The 17428-nt window shown below is 33.1% G+C and overlaps 1 non-coding gene across 1 annotated transcript; it reads left to right on the top strand.

The window, feature by feature from the left end:
- Nucleotides 1–1810: 1810 nt before the first annotated feature.
- LOC118152606 (small nucleolar RNA SNORA48) lies at nucleotides 1811–1944 on the top strand. The gene has a single exon (XR_004741349.1). It is a non-coding gene; the product is annotated as a small nucleolar RNA SNORA48 (small nucleolar RNA).
- Nucleotides 1945–17428: the final 15484 nt, after the last annotated feature.

Below are 17428 nucleotides of genomic sequence, written 5' to 3'. Positions count from 1 at the left end.
TAGTATTTAGAAATGATTCTTTTTCAAATGAGTTTTATCTAAGCTATTCTGATTTTAGCAACTAGATTGACAGACAGTATAAATTAACCTCCATCATTTCTAAGGACTGTCAAATTGACAAGATCTGAGTGCAGTTTTAGTATTCTAAAATGTTTTCTTTGCTGGTATCTTGTTATTCTCAACATCTGAATTCTGTTTGAATTTTGATGTTGAGAATAACAAGATACCAACAAAATTCTATTGAAATGTCCTTGTTAAATTCTAGTAGTTCAAACCAAAGAAATTTCATCTTTATTCAGATAACAAACATTTTTTAGAACAAAGTAATAGATACAGATATTCAGTTTGAATTCATGAAATTTAAAGCTCAAAGAGTATAATCTTTCTTAAGTTAGGAAACATAAATTATCTTGATAACAGGAAAAGTAATACAAAATGTGAAAATACCGTTTGCATTTTGTAAGTCTGATGGTAATGGTAGATATCAGGTGGAACTGGGAGGTCTGCAGAATTACTATATGCAGGTATATTACATTAGGGTGAGAAGAATTATAGAAAATGTGCTGCACTACAAATTTGTGAAGAGAATCCAGTTTCAGAGTATCTTTTGGTTTCTGAAAAAGTAATTTTTTTTCTGATTGCTCATTACTTTTTTGGAAGTTCTAAGTTATTTCATATTTCTCAAGATCTTGTGATATGCATTTGGAATTCTATAAATTGATTTTGTTTCAATCAAAATTTTTTTGACATCTGTATTAGTTTGCTTGGGCAGGACTTCACTGGGTGACTTAGAAATTTATTATCTCACAGGTCTGGAGGCTAGAAACCAGACATCAAAATATAAGCAAGGCCATTTGTCTCAGAAATCCATAAGGAAATTCTTTCTTGCCTCTTCCTAGCTTCTGATAGCCCCAAACTTTATTGAATTGTGACAGCATAACTCTAATTCTTACATGGTATTCTCTCTGTATCCATTGACCTGGTCCTCCATCTCTGAATGTTTGAATCTGTGTTCTAACTGGTGCCCTTTTTGTAAGGACACTTGTATTGGATTAAGTTCCACCCTAATGACCTCATCTTTATCTTGACTACATTGACAAAGACTTCATTTCCAAATAAGGTCAGTTATGAAGCACGGGTGGTTAGGACTTCAACATAGAGCAACCAAAAATTTTATTATATAAATATTTTCCTCTCCTTTATTTCTTCCCATACATTATTCTGCTCCAGACTTCATGCATTTGCCAGATTCCCTGCCCCATTCCAAAAGACAGAGTTAATATTAATAAGCTTCAAGGTAAATGCAACATAGTATGACTTCTCATTTGTTCAATCACATCATTTTCCTGATTTCTGATGCTGAGTTTTCTAAAAGATAATGAAGGGGCAGAAATCTCCTTGGATTGTTTCAGATATAAAACTTTATTTATTATCAAGAATATACACATTGATGTTTTTAATTTTCAACTGAAAATTATGCAATATATTGTACTCATCAATTACTTTATGTAAAATATATTGTCTATTATATATTCTAAGTATCAAAAATGTGCTAAATAAGGAAGAAAAGGTTTATAGCCCATAGGGATTACATACTAATCCCACATGTCAAGAAAAATCTAAAAACTAACAATTGTGTTAGATTGCAAAGTAGATATAATGAATGGTGGAGAATTTCCTGCTTTCTCTCTAAAAATCATTGAAAAAACACAAAAGAGAGAAACTAATGAAAACACAAACCCAATGTGAGCAAACTTCACGAAATTACAAATTACAACTTCGTTGGGAAACATTGACAAAAGCAGAATTTTGTCCCTGACTTGGGTAGAGTGGTGTCTGATTGGTGGTGCCCATCTCATATCAGCCAGGAGCAAAGCAACCCCTGTTCATCCCAGCTTGGCTTTTGATCTGTGTCCATGCCTGGTTCATTCTTTGGACACATAGGTAAAGAAAAAGAAAAAAAAAGATTTTTTGTGTATGTGAAGCGTGGCACAAAAAATAAAAAAGGATGTTCATGATTTTACATCTCAGAAAAAATATACTAGGGGAATTGAGAGTCATAATTAAAATGTCTACTATTAAAAGTAATGTAAAGAAAAAAAGAAATAACACTATTAAAACATGACAATTTTTGAATAATGAAAATACTATTCAACTTGGTAAATACCTGACTTACAAATAGAATAGCTATAATCTGTGCAAGCCACTGTTCTATATTAAAAAAAAAAAATGGTCAGTAAGGGCAGGCACTGTGGCTCAAGCCTGTAATCCCAGCACTTTGGGAGGCCAAGGCAGGCAGATCACATGGACAAGAGATGGAGACCATCCTGGCCAACATGGTGATACACGGTCTTTACCAAAAAATACAAAAATTAGCTAGGTGTGGTGGTGCATGCCTGTACTTCTAACTATTTGGGAGGCTGAGGCAGGAGAATCACCTTAACCCAGGAGGCGGAGGTTGCAGTGAGCCAAGATTGAGCCACCGTACTCCAGCCTGGATACAGATAGAGACTCAGTCTCAAAAAAAAAAAATAAATAAATAAATAAGAAAAAATAAATTGGTCAGTAAAATAAGGCCATGAGTAGATATTTTTAAAAAATAATTAATTCTAAGACAGGGTATTATTTTAGAATACACAAACACTACATTTGTAATTCAAAAGCTATCCTAACCCAAGCCTCTTCTATGATCTAGCAGGTGTGGCCTGTCTTATATCAGACATCTTATCTTCTCTCTGTGTATTCATTCAGCATCATTTTCTTACCACAGACTCCCTCTACTTGTTACTATGTTCTTTTCCACCATACTTTGGCTTTTACTTAGCCTATCATAATCTGTTCTGTTAAATTTCACATCAAAACCTTTTAAATCCTGATTTCAATCCTTCTTACTTTATATTCTAAGAATTTACTAATTCACACTAATGAGAAATGACTAGATCTCTCAGGTTATAGTTGTTGATCCAAAAGACATCATAATTTACTGAGCAATTTATTAACTTATTGATCCTTGGAAAAGGTATTATTTCTGATCAATTCAGCTGCTCTTAATGTGGACAAAAGTCATATGCCATTATAGACACATAGAAGGAAGCTTAAACACGTCTGTTAATAACATACCTTTACTTGGAAGCATATACGTTTTTCTTCCAGTACTTAGAATGTACACAAATCAAGCATTGCTAGTATATTTGCAAACTGCCATAACTTTCTGAATTTGGCAATATGTGCTAAAATATACAAATATATATACTCTTTGATCAAGCATGTCTACTTCATGGGGTCTCTATAAATAAAATTTCACATGTGAAATGTAACATATACAAGTTCGAAGCATAGCCTGTAATGCCATAGATTGGAAGGAAGCTAAAGTTTTAAATCAGGATCTCATTTAATACTATGCTATAGCCATTTAACAAAATAGTTTGCTTATATAAGATATATTAAATATTATCTTCAATTTTGATATGATGGTTTCTCCAATATGAATCATCAAACATACAGATTATTATGTAAATTATATATATATTTGCTTATATTATAAAAATATTCAGATATAAAGAAAACTAATATTTTGTTCATGGTTGTCTCTTCAGGTGACTCAAGTCTAGGAGGAAGATACTTGGAGAATTTTTATGTTCAACTTTGAAACTTTTGAATGTTAGGCCATTAGATTATAACTACCTATCGAAACATCGTATTAATTAAAATAATTCAAAATTACTATAGCTCATAAGAAGAGTAAACTATAGGAAATTAAGTTCAAAGACCACTAAGAAACTTCTTAAAATCTTGAGGAATGATGATGTTTTGGATTAGAATTAAGGAGGATTTAAGAGACTTGGTAAGTAAAATGAATACTATTAACTGAAAGAGTAAATATAGGGGTAGAGTGAGGATGAATACGGGGGAAGAACGAGGATGAATATGAGGGAAGAGCGAGGATGAATATGGGGGAAGAGACAGGATGAATATGGGGGAAGAGCAAGGATGAATACAGGGAAAGAGTGAAAATGAATATGGGAGAAGAGTGAGGATGAACACGGTGCGAGAGTGAGAATGAACATGGGGAGAATGAATATGAGGGAAGAGCAAGGATGAATATGGGAAGAGGGCAAGGATGAATATGGGAGGAGGGCAAGGATGAATATGGGGGAAGAGCGAGGATGAATATGGGAGAAGAGTGAGAATGAATATGGGGAGAATGAATATGAGCGAAGAGCAAAGATGAATATGGAAAGAGAGGGAGGATGAATATGGGGGAAGAGTGAAGAAATACGAGAGACCAAGTGTAACTCCCAGACCTTTAATTTTATCAGCTAGTTTGATGATGACACGACATGTGGACATTAGAGAAATTTTAGATATAATTATGGTGGAGAGGATAAAATAAGAATAATGTGCATTTATCTTAGGAGATAAGAAGTAGCTTACGGGAGCAATCCCATTCAACTGTGACTGTCCCATCAGACAATCCTGACAATCAGTGAGTGAACACTCTAGGATATTAAACCAAAAAAAAAAAAAAAAAAAAAAGTGAGCAGAGCAGTCATGTTCCTGCTTCCATGGTAACTGTGGCTTTATGAATGAGGCTAAGGAGTGGTTGCCTGTGAAATCTCCCTGGGAAAGATAAGTTAGGCTAAGAGATGATGCTGAAGAGAAATTGACTAGAATAAATGGGGCCTGTGTATAAAGAGGACTTAAGAAAAAAAAAAATAAAAGCCAGAAAGAAATCAGTTATGTCTGAAGTAAAGAGATACAGAGAAGGTAAATAATGAAAGGTCTAAATATCATTAAAGGTATGAAGGCTGGGTTTTAGCAAATACTTTAGAAAATGAACCAATTCTAACAGATTCCTGGGGGATACATAGCAAACAAAATTATTGATCTTGTTAATGAAATTTTACTATTTAGCTAAGCATTGTAACTATTTTATTTTTAGACTTCATTGACTGGATTTCTTGGGATAACCACTTACCGGGAAAAATTACTTTACAAATAGGTACAGTTAGGGCAGTCTTGTAGCACAGCAGTTTCCTCAACATATTTATCATTGAAACATTAAGCTTCTAATGGTAATATGAATTTTAAATTAATATGACACATGACAACTAAATTTTCTATAGGAAATATTCAAATACACTTGGTATTAAAGTAATGGTCATAAGGAGAAAAATAATTTAGTTAAGAAAATAGAAGATGCCCTCTATGATATAAAGGCTAGCGTAGAATGTCTAATGTTCATGCTGTGTTCTTTATAAAGGTAATTCCTTTAAATGCCTAGCAATAGAGCAAATAAGGCATTTTGATTACATTGTTCTACTTTTTTTACACAGTGGCAATTTGTGTCTATTTGTAATTAAAATGATATTAAGCAGCCCCATTTTCAGTTTTACAATATCTCACAGTAAAAGTTTCATATAAAAACCTTCACCATTTTTATAGACTCAATTATATAATAGGTATTACTGTGTTCCAGTGTAAAAATAGTGATACATTGTTGAAACACTTTCAAAAGAAGATCTGTTTGGAACTTAATCACATACCACCTTTCATTATTTCTTAATTGATTCCTGTATTTTTATAAGTAATTTATCCCACCTTCCCTGCTCCTTCAACTGTATATGTCTCTTGTTTACAAAATGTGATTAATAATACCTAAATTCTAAACTTGGACGTCGTAGCCCATACTACATTACGATGCATAGTAGAACTCAATTCAGTTTTCTTGCTTTATAATTCTGTTATTCTAAATCATTAAACTATAGACATAAAATAAAATAATTTGAATATTTTCTCTAAAATTTTGACAATTAGACATTTCCTTAGGTAATCATCACTTCATATGCACTGTATATATTTTCCTAGGGCTGCTGGAACAAAGTACTACAAACTGGGCAGCTTGTGACAACAGATATGTATTCTCTTGCAGTTCATAGTGGAGGTTAGAGGTTTGAAATTGAGGAGCTGGCAGGGCCATGCTCTATCTGAAGCATCTGGAAGAACATCATTCCTCTCCCACCAATCCTAGCTTCTGGTAGCTGCAGGTATTCCTTGGTTTATAGTAGCATAATTTCAACTTCTGCTGCCATCTACATATGACTGTCTTCTGACAGTGTTTGTGTTTAAATTTTCCCCTTCGTTAAGGATACCAATTATATTGGATTACAGACCCATTCTACTCCGGTATGACTTCATTTTAACTAACTGAACCTACAATAACCCCATTCTCAAATAAGTTCATACTCAAAGGTGCTGGGAGCTAAGTTTTAACTCTTTTGGTAGCAAAAACAATTCAACCCATAACAAGTACTACAATGCATATAACACAAAACAATAATTCATAAGCTACATTGGGATATTACTGATAGAAATATTAATTGTTTGAAGAGGGATGAGATTTTCATTATATGTAATATTATACTGCGAGTATTATTACATATATTGGCTTAAGTTAGTTTAGTCTATTGTTACCAAATAGAGAAATGATCTCAGGCTTTAAAAAATGTGAGGGATATTTCATGTCAGGGAAAGGCTTATATACTCTCAAAAATGGGAATTTTTGTGCATCAGAATTTGTACTGGCAACAATAGATATCAGGTACTCCATACATTATAAATGAGTACACTAAAATTTATGTAAGGTTGACTAAAATATCGAGAAACTATGTATCTTGCAATATCACAGTCTAGTCTATATTATATATACATATACACACAATATTTAATGTATATAATTATATATTACATACATAATTTATTTGAAACTCACAAGTTTTTTGAGAGCATATTTTTTAGAATAAATGTTAGTTGTATTCTTTTTTCTTTTCTCTCTCTCTCTCTATAGCTAGTGAAAGGGGGATGGTAAGACATTTCTAAAATATTTGGCACCTATTTCCTGAAGTACAGAAGGTAGAAAGTAGTACCTGATACTTGTCTAAGAAAATTTAATATCAGATATTTGATTAGAGGTCCCCTGAGGCTGAGCTAGGAGTATCCTATGCTTTCATTTATAAAGAGACAGCATATTAAATGTTTTCTATGGGACAGAATAGATGTTTCAGAAGGTGTTTGAACATCCTTTATATGACTTTTTGACATAATGGATTCGAACAGAAAGAGTCGTTTCTGGATTCATGCACAGAAGCCAAATTTGATGAGAAATGCATGAGGAATTAAACGTAAAGAAAGAGTAGATAGCATGAGAATAAAAACGATAGGCTAGGCGCAGTGGCTCACGCCTGTAATCCCAACACTTTAGGAAGCTGAGTTGTGCAGATCACGAGGTCAGGAGATCGAGATCATCCTGATCAACATGGTGAAACCTCGTCTCCACTAAAAATACAAAAATTAGCTGGGTGTGGTGGTGCCCACCTGTAATCCCAGCTACTCAGGAGGCTAAGGCAGGAAAATCACTTGAACCTGGGAAGCAGAGATTGCAGTGAGCCCAGATCGTGCCACTGCACTGCAGCCTAGTGACAGAGAAAGACTCTGTATCAAAACAAAAAAAGAAAAAAAAAAAGAAGAAGAAGAAACATTTCAATTCTTCCCCACTGTAGGTTTTTAATTAAGTCAATATAGTAGCTAAAAAAAAAAAAAAGGTGAAAGCTTAAATTTAACTGAAAGTTTTATTTAGATTGTCCTTTACTTTTAAATCTGAAAATTAGTTCCTTAATAACTGAAAAGTTAAAGATCTGACTGAAATATATAGAACAGAGGGCCAAGCATTTGAAAGAGGATGTAAGAGAAATACATATTTTAAATTCTATTTTGTAATTTAACTTGAGATTATTTTAAAATAGTTAAGTATACATAAGTTGTGTATGTATGCCAAGAATTATTGCACTGCCTTTACCGTGAGTTTCTTTGTCAATCTGGCTACCCAAAAGAAATATATATATATAATTTTTTTACTTCTCTTTGAAAAAATCCCTGATAGTTGATGGTCTTCTTCTGTTAAACTAAGGTGAGAGGCTGAGTGTTCTTTAAGTAAGCTGTCACATGCCACCACTAAGATTTTCTTCAGGCAATAGACTTCTCTAAATGTTTGGTAAGCCTCAGTATAATTTGCATTTAACTAATCACCGTGTTCTACAACAAAAAGATCAATCTTCAGTTTTCAACTTATTCTAATTTTAGAGGATAAGAAATAGTATGATCTTATACTGTCAAAGTGATTTGATACACTTCCTTTCTTTGCTTGACACTGTACTGGAAATTTAAAAAATTGAATGGAGATTTATGCTGAGCACAGGTAATGTGCAATTATTGAGTTAGAGTAATGGAAACATTTTCAAGTGACCTCATAGCATTTGCTCTAGAGGTTTTGTCTTATATAAAGGGTTTCTAATAATCTAAAGTGATTTAAGTTTGATAAATGGCTAGATTGGCATGTCATATAAAAACTCCCAATTTCAAAAAATAAGCCTCATTGTAGATCATCATATAATGTAAAGACACAGCAGGAAGTGGAGGAGTTTATTGATATGTAAAATTTTATGACACTTATAATACACCTGGTGATGTTTAAGACTTCTGTTGGTAATTTGTGGAAAGTGGAAGATAAGACAGAAGGAAAAATAAGCAGTGCTTCCCACCTTTGTATTAAACACAACAATGATTTTTAATGAAGGCTTTATGTTATGAACTACAGATGGGTATATAGAATAAACAATGACTTTAAAAATAAGTGACTTCTCAGCAGCCCCAATGACTTCCTGGTGAAAAACAATGAAATCCAGAAGACACGGCATTATCCATCACAGGGGTGTGTCTCCAAGGGAAATGAACCCAACTATAGATAAGAAACCAATCTCCCTGCATGTTAGTGTTAATGTGATTCCATTGTAATCTCCAGAACGATGAGATCTGGTGAAAAACTAAAATTGTGTGCAAATTTATGTGGCATAAAAGACATGAATCCATAACTGAGGAAAAGTGGAAAATAATAAGTTACAATAAATAAAGAAAGATTTATATGATAATGAGGATCCAGAAGCAAAGGGAGACTTTGCCTAAAAATAAAACTAAAACATATTAATGATTAGGTGCATACTTTATTTTAAATGAATGTTTTATAGCTATGCGTACTGGGATTTAATCATCACATCATTGTCATTGCTATGTTATTTCTAATATAATGACCCCTTAGTTTATTTAATTTTATGTTATCATTTTTATCTTTATGTAGTCATTTCTTGTCTCATCATACTGCATACTGTGTAAGTATATATGTTTTATATTTTGTAAACATGATTGCCCTGAGTGTCATTATTGTCATACTTACATATTTATTCTTAAGGGAATGCCTTGGTGGTAAAGTATGTTTTAAATAAACTATCATTACATTTTGAAAACATTTCTTTGTATGCACTTATCAATGTTCAGCATTATGAAATTTTACAAAACCACAACAATGCAGAGTTGTGTAGACAAAATTAATATGGTTTGGATCTGGGGATGTAAAACCTAAATGCATCAAAGCAAAACTTCACTGAAGTAAGGGGCTAGAGAGTTTTTAATAGTTGTGATGGAGGCTCTTGGCTTTACTCAGAGGAAAAGTTAACTTTTTCCTGTCTTCATGATGGAGGGAGTCTTACAGATTAGAGAAAGACATCCACCAAACTCAGATTTCTAACCTCACGCAGAAACTGGTAGATAGGGGTATCGCATTTCAATTAGATGGCTTTCAGTTCCTTAGGAAAGACAGTCTAATTTGTAAATATTAATGAGATTATTTTTTAAATATGTACATTCAAAGGGAAAGATAATTTAAAATTATATATATTTTTTAGGTAAATTATCTAAGAAAAGGTAGACTAGTGTTCCAAAATCAGATAGTGGTTTATCTGAAGTTAAGTCAAACTGAGAGGAATATGAAAATTCTATTGGTCAATTGGTAAAAAATCTCATCTTACTTATTATGGAGGAAGAAATAAAAACAGCAGTTTCATTTTTCAATGTACCAATATTTTCCAAAAGGTTTAAATGTATATTATAATAGCTAAACACTTTAGTAAGTTTGAACCATATCTGGTTATAGTATGGCTGCTTTTCTTAAGTGAGAAAAAATGTGTATTGAATAATAATACATACAAATTTCATAGTAAAGTGGTCAAATATTTAATAACTGTAACTGAAATAATAAATATTTCCAATTTTAAAATTTATAAATATTTTGAAGATTAGCATGCTGGTCTTTATTAATACTATATTCTTTTCTGGAAAACTAATAATTTAGACTAGACTGGAAATGAAGTAATATGACTTAGGTAATTAAGCTTATTTAGAGACTTGTTGAAATCTTATATAAAATCCTTACTGACCAATTTGAACAATACATATCAATAAACTATATCCTCGTGGTTTATTGTTTTGTTATTGTTGTTGTTTTCTGAATGCCTTAGAACTACAAAACTACAAAAAGGATTTGTAATAGATACACTGGTTATATGGAGGCTGACTGCTGGGGAGAAAGAAAATCAGTTACAGCTGTTATCATTTAGATCACCATCTCCTGTTCTTGAGTAGTACAAATATCACACTGGAATAGCTGTTTGCCAACTTTGCCAATTTTAGTAAAAATGTTGTAATAAAAGTGAAAGCCAGCAGGGGTAAAAGAAAATCTCACGTGTGTCTTAAAGTCCTCTTATTGGAGTGGAGAAAGATGGCATTCTTATAACTCTTAAATTTCTTCCTTATGTTTTCTGAGCATTCCTATGTGCACTTTCAAGCTCTGCAGGGACTTTCAAGAAGAGGCAATGGAGAAGAGACTTGATAAACCAATATCTCAATAATTTAGGTGGCACTAAGGAGCACTGGGAATCATTAAGAGAAGCAATATCTAAGAGCAAAAACTTCAAGTTGTGAGAACTATTAGTAGAAAATCCAACATAAAGAAATCAAGAATTCTATTATAAGCCTGGAGATTGAAACTGTGGCACACAGCTCAGCTATTTAATAAAATGCTCCAGCTGGTTATGTCTAGAGCTAAACCTGTCTTTAAAAATGCATCAAAACTTATTCAAAGACACCTGAAAACTTTATTTTTAATGAAAAAAAATCTGTATTCGAATTAAAGACATTGGCCTATCTCTCACGCATTTTAATTGTCTTTGGTACTGGATTTATTACTCTCAATGTTGTCTTCCTCCTCCTCTATCCAATCATCATGGCTCCCTATAGGTTCTTAAAAATAAGTTATACTTTTAAAGGTGCAAAACATTACCTCCTGACTTTTAGCACCTTTCATTTCACAGAAAAGAACCAAGTTTTACAAGCACTGGGTTTGTAGCAAATACATGTAATAAGCTGGGATAATTTAATACAGCAGAAATGGAGGGAAAAGTGTAGCTGTTGTAATATCTCTCTCCTTAGGGTAGTGGTAGCTAAATATGCTAATATCGTTGAACCAGTGTTAACCACCTGTGGCTCACTGATTTGAAATCCTCTAAGGAAATTACATTTAAATTAAAATCTATTTGCATTAATAGCAAGGTGTGAAAACAGACATTAGGGAGTAAAGGCAAAATTAAGATTCAATTTCAAATGTTTTTTCTTCTTAATCATTAAGGATATGCCAGGTAGAAAACATATATTAACCTCCCTGTGGTACTGAGATAAATATAGGCAATGGGATGGAAAAGGACAATTAGATCCAACTTCTAACCAACAGAGAATGACAATTTTCCTCTGAATTTCTGACTAGTTTTTTATTTCTGAGAAAGTTTTTTGACGACTAGTTTTTTTTGTAAGTAACAGATTCAATCTCTTTATTAAATAAAGACTGTTCACTTTCACATTTTGTTCTATCTTTTTCCCAAGTTACATTTTATTTTATTTTAAGGAGTTTGTTCAGTTTAACTAATTTGTTAATTTTTTGAGATGGAATTATTACTTGTTACTATATTTAAAAACAACTGGAGAGTCTGTAATGACCCTCTACCCTCACCTCCCCAAACCTACCCTCACATTGTTATATTCTTATATTGAAATATTGGCAATTTTTGAGGTTTTCTTTCTGGTTTTTTTTTTTTTTTTTGAAGTCTATCATTCTAGAGTGTTATTCATTTGATTAATTAAACAAAGAACGAGCCTGTGGCTTAGTTGATTTTCTATACTGACATTCTATATTGATTGATTTTCTATATTTTTTTTCTATTATATTGAAAAGTCATTATTTTCTTTCTCTATTTTGAGTTACTAAACTTTTTTTAGCTATAGAGATACCACTTTAGATCAGTGTTTAAAAGGTATACTTGGTTTTTAATTAAATATATATTTATACTTACACATTTCTATTTAATTGTTTAGTAACATCAAATAAGTATTGACACATATTGTTATTGACATTGAATTTAAATGTGTTGTTGTTGTGATTTCTCCTTTAAACCATAAGTAATTCAGATAGTTATTGAGTTGATTCCATCTAGTTGGAGATTGTTCTAGTTGTTTAATTGCACTGTGATCAGAGAACACATTTCATATGACATCAATCATTTGAAATATCTTGATTTCCCTATGGTCTAGTATATAGTCAAATTTCCTAAATGCTCTACTTCTACTTCAAATGATACATATTGTTTTATCATTTGCATGTTTGTGTTTCCCCCAAAATTCATATATTTATATCCTAATCCCCAAGGTGATGATGTTAACAGGTGGAGCCTTTTGAGAGGTGATATGTCCTAATGGTTGAGCCCTCTGCAATGGTAAAAGTGCCATTATAAAATAGGCCTAAAATGATTCATTCATCCCTTCCACCATGTAGGGACAGGCAATGAAGCATTATTTATGAATCAGAAAGGAGGCTCTCCCTTGGTATAGACTAAGATATTGTGTTGCATTGGTTCAATGCTCCAAAAATGTAGCTATATGAATCAAGGTATTAATTGAATTCATAATTCCTAACCACTACTAAATTTCTTCTGCTTTTCCTAGTTATTAGATGTACATTAAATTCCTCCTCTCTGATTGCAGGTGTTTCTATATTTTTTCTGTCAATTCTTTCTTCCCTTATAAATTATAAAGCTGAAATGTTGGATGTGTATACATGCAGGGTTATGCCATTTAATGAATTCATCATTTTCTTTGTAAAATATGACTTCTACAATAATAAATGTTTTGCCTCAAAATTGACTATGTGTGTCTAAATATTAGTATGGCTCAACCAATTTTCTTTTATTCAGTTATTTTATACAATATAAATAATTTTATTATTTATTCTTAACCTCTATGTTTAATGTATGTCTATTGAAAGTGGCATATTGTTGGATAGTTTTGGTTTAGTTAACTTGAAAACTGTTGGAATATGTGATCAATTGATATTTAATGTCATCACAATATGCTTGAATCAAATGTATCTTGTGACTATTTGTGCTTTTTTTTTTTTTTTTTTTCTTTTTTGAGACAGAGTTTCGCTCTTGTTACCCAGGCTGGCGGGCAATGGCACAATCTCGGCTCACTGCAACCTCCACCTCCTGGATTCAGGCAGTTCTCCTGCCTCAGCCTCCCGAGTAGCTGGAATTACAGGTGTGTGCCACCATGCCCAGCTATTTTTTTGTATTTTTAGTAGAGACAGGGTTTCACCATGTTGACCAGGATGGTCTCGATATCTTGACCTCGTGATCCACCAGCCTCGGCCTCCCAAAGTGCTGGGATTACAGGCATGAGCCACCACGCCGGGCGACTACTTGTTTTTTGAGACAGAGTCTTGCTCTGTAGACCAGGCTGGAGTGTAGTGGTGTTGATCTTGGCTCACTGCAACCTCTGCCTCCCAGGTTCAAGTGTTTTTTCTGCCTCAGTCTCCCAAGTAGCTTGGACTGAAGGTGTGTGCTACCACATCTGGCTAATTTTTGAAATCTTAGTAGATACGGGGTTTCAGCATATTGGCCAGGCTGGTCTCAAACCCCTGACCTCATGATCCTCCTGCCTCGGCCTTCCAGGCCAAGCCAATAGTGCTTTTTTTTTTTTTTTTTTTTTTTTTTTTGAGAGAGTGTTTCACTCTGTCACCAGGCTGCAGTGGCCTGATCTCAGCTCACTGCTGCAAGCTCCACCTCCCGGGTTCAAGTGATTCTCCTACATCTGCCTCTCGAGTAGCTGGGTCTACAGGCATGTGGCAACAGGTCCAGCTAATTTTTGTAGAGATGGGGTTTCACCATGTTGACTAGGATGGTCTCGATCTCTTGACCTCATGATCCACCTGCCTCAGACTCCCAAAGTGCTGGGATTACAGGCATGAACCACCGCCCCCTGCCCATGACTATTTTTTTAACCTTCTGTTTGCTGTTCCTTTATTGTCTCATATTGAACCTACTTGTGGGATAATCACTATTTTCTATTATGCCATATCTTCCATCATCCTACTATTAATTTTATTCTGTCATAAGATACACATACATTAACATTTAGTATTCACAAAGATTCTCTCCTTGATCAAACTGTTGTCAGATTGCTATAAGACCTCTTCTCAACTAGGCCTCAACCCAGGTCTGTAAGAACTGCAACTCTCAACACAGTTTAATATATGCCCCTTACTAAGAGACTTGAATAAACCCTAGTATCATTTCTATCAGCAAAGGACATTCACTTGAATGATGACCCCAGTTCCCTTCAATGCCTTTCTGAGAATGCTAAATGTTACCAAAAGAATTTACTGTGTTTTCTAGCCACAACTTTCATTTAAGCCCTAAACTTCCTTTTCTTAGAACATTTGCTTTAGGAAACTTGCAATGGTAAATCTTTTGTCTATTTGAGATGTTTATTCTAATGCCAACCATCCTGGGAAACATCTCTTTAAAATGTTATCATCAAGAAAGGTAGAGCTCCTGTCTTCCAGTCCCTGTAGAAGAGTGAAAACATTACTTGGATAAGGGCCAGTTGGTGGACACGAATGATCCAATCACTTCGGCCAAGTCCTTTAGGTGCTTTTTGTAATTTTCTACATCCCTAACTCTGCTCAAACTCATGCTCAGTCTGCAGCCCTGTTCCCTTATTCTCCCTTCAAAATGGCCAGTCATCCCTTCACAGACTAGAGTTGAGCTAATCTTTCTTTCCTACTGCAGCAGTTGGAATAAAATCTGTCTTCTCACCTTAACAAGTGTCTGGCTTTGTTTGTTTGTCGTTTTAACAGTAATTATTGCCACTCTTCCAAGGAGGTTTTAACAAGTTAAATCGCAACAGAAGTATAAGAAGGTCCTGCATGCTTCACACTCTCACACAAACTTAGCAGCTTTTTTCTTGGAATCTTTGTTTCCTTTTTGTTGTTGGTATTAATTCCAATAGATATATAAGTATCCAGTAGTTGTATAATTTCCATTGCCTGGGCAACTAATAAAATTATTTTTTATGTGCTGTTTAGCCATGTGGATGTTCTCTTTTGTTAGTCTTTAAAAAAAAGACTACATTTAAAGTCTTAAAGTTTAATTAAAAAATAGTGTGTGTTTTACTTATTGTCTATTTATACATCTTAGATATGAGATTTTTGCCAAACTGATTTATTGCACCATCTTCTTTTACTCTTCAGCTTGCTTGGTCACATCTTTGAATATGTCTATTGCTCAACAAATTTTACTATAGTCTCATCACTCAATATTTTTATTTTAAAAATTTTGCACTTTCTGTGTTACATTTAAAATAAAATATTTGCCTTCTTTAAAGTTATTAAGGTTTTGTTTTCTATTATTTTCTCCAAAAATTTTGCCTTTTATTTTACGTTTCAAGCTTCAAGACACTTAAAATCGTTTACTTTCAGGTATAATGTTTGTTAGAGGTTAACTTTCCATTACTTTTTCATAGGTGTGTTCCATGTATTCAGCACTGTTCATTGAAAATACCATTTATTCATCACTACATACCACATCAGCAATGCCAAAGTCAGCTCATGCATGAGTCTTATTTTGGATTCCTTTTTTTCAAAAAAAAAAATGTACCCAAATTATACTCTCGTTTACTATTGTCTTGCAATAAGTTTTAAATTCTTTTTCAGAGGTATTTAGCTACATGTTAATTCTTTTTACTTTTATTAACACCAGCTGGTCAAATTATGCAAGTGTGTATGGACATAAATATACAAAGTTAGCAAGGATTCCATCTGGAATGCAATGCATCTATTGATTGATTTCAGGAGTAACTCCATGAGTATGAAATACCATTGAAAATTGGGGCTACATTCTTCACCACATTGTTATAACTGAAACCTTAAATTGCCTGTGTGATAGCACAAATGTTTGGATTTTTTTCCCTATTGATAGCTTGCTTCTCAGGACAACAAACTGCATTTTAAAACTTCGCTCAAGCCTCTCACCTTGCAATATCTGCCATTAAATTTTGCCCAGTCCCAATCAAGTTAATACCTTGACTGACTCACACTAAACCACTTAAGAAAAAAAAAACAAAAACTGATGAATACCTTTTCTTAATGCCCCTTTCTGAGACACTACTGGGATACTTACGAAGTGTGTTTGTATTTGCTGAATTAATTTATTGTCAACTCCGGTTAATCAACAGATTGTAGGTGTCTATGTGGAAGAGTTAGCAGTGAACATTTGTTTTTCTTTAATGTTGACATAGTTTATTACATATATTCTAATATCTATACATATATTGGTGCCACTATAAATTATTCCCCTTAAAAATATTAACACAATTTTGCATGATTCTAACATGGATATTAATAGAAATAAAATGAGGCCATCATTAAAATTACTTTTCTTTCATACACCTCTTTAATTTAAAAAAGGGCATTAAACTCTGTCTTACAAACTGTTATTGTGTGTATATTGGACATTTTGCCATGAAATTATAGTTTTAAAAATGTGGGCAGCACCTTTTTGACATGTCTGATGTTATTACCACCCTCATTAAGAAATCTCAAACTTCCCGTTAGATTGAGTTTTCAGCTAGTTTTGAAATTTATCTTGTAGAAAGTCGACAAATTGTTTGTAATTATATATTATATTCAAATTTAGATAAGTTTAATGAACTAGTAAATTAATTAATCACATGTTCTCTTGGCTTTTTTTTTTTTTAATTTACATGACTGAATTCTAAATGTCACTTGGGCATATTGGTCAAGTTTTCCAGTATTAAATAAAAAAAGGTAAAATCATTTAGAACACAGTAGTGGTTATGATGGTGTTTTACCTAAGCATCTAAGTATATTATCTTTTAATCTTGGCTACTTATGCTAGTTACTAATTACTCCTAGTGGGTAAATAGTGCTAACATCCACTTCATTTCTAATTCACTGAAGTAACATTATACAGTAATAGTTCATCCTGATTACCTTTTAATCTTTATATTTTAAAAAATAATCCTTATATTTTAACTACTTTTACGTTTAGACTTTACAATTCTTAATTTCCAATAATATCCTGGGGACATCTCACACTGACCCTCACAGCCTGCAAGAGACAACTGTATACATCTC

Source organism: Callithrix jacchus, chromosome 3 (assembly GCF_049354715.1).
Source record: "Callithrix jacchus isolate 240 chromosome 3, calJac240_pri, whole genome shotgun sequence".
NCBI lineage: Eukaryota > Metazoa > Chordata > Mammalia > Primates > Cebidae > Callithrix > Callithrix jacchus.
This window is presented reverse-complemented; position numbering and strand designations above follow the sequence as displayed.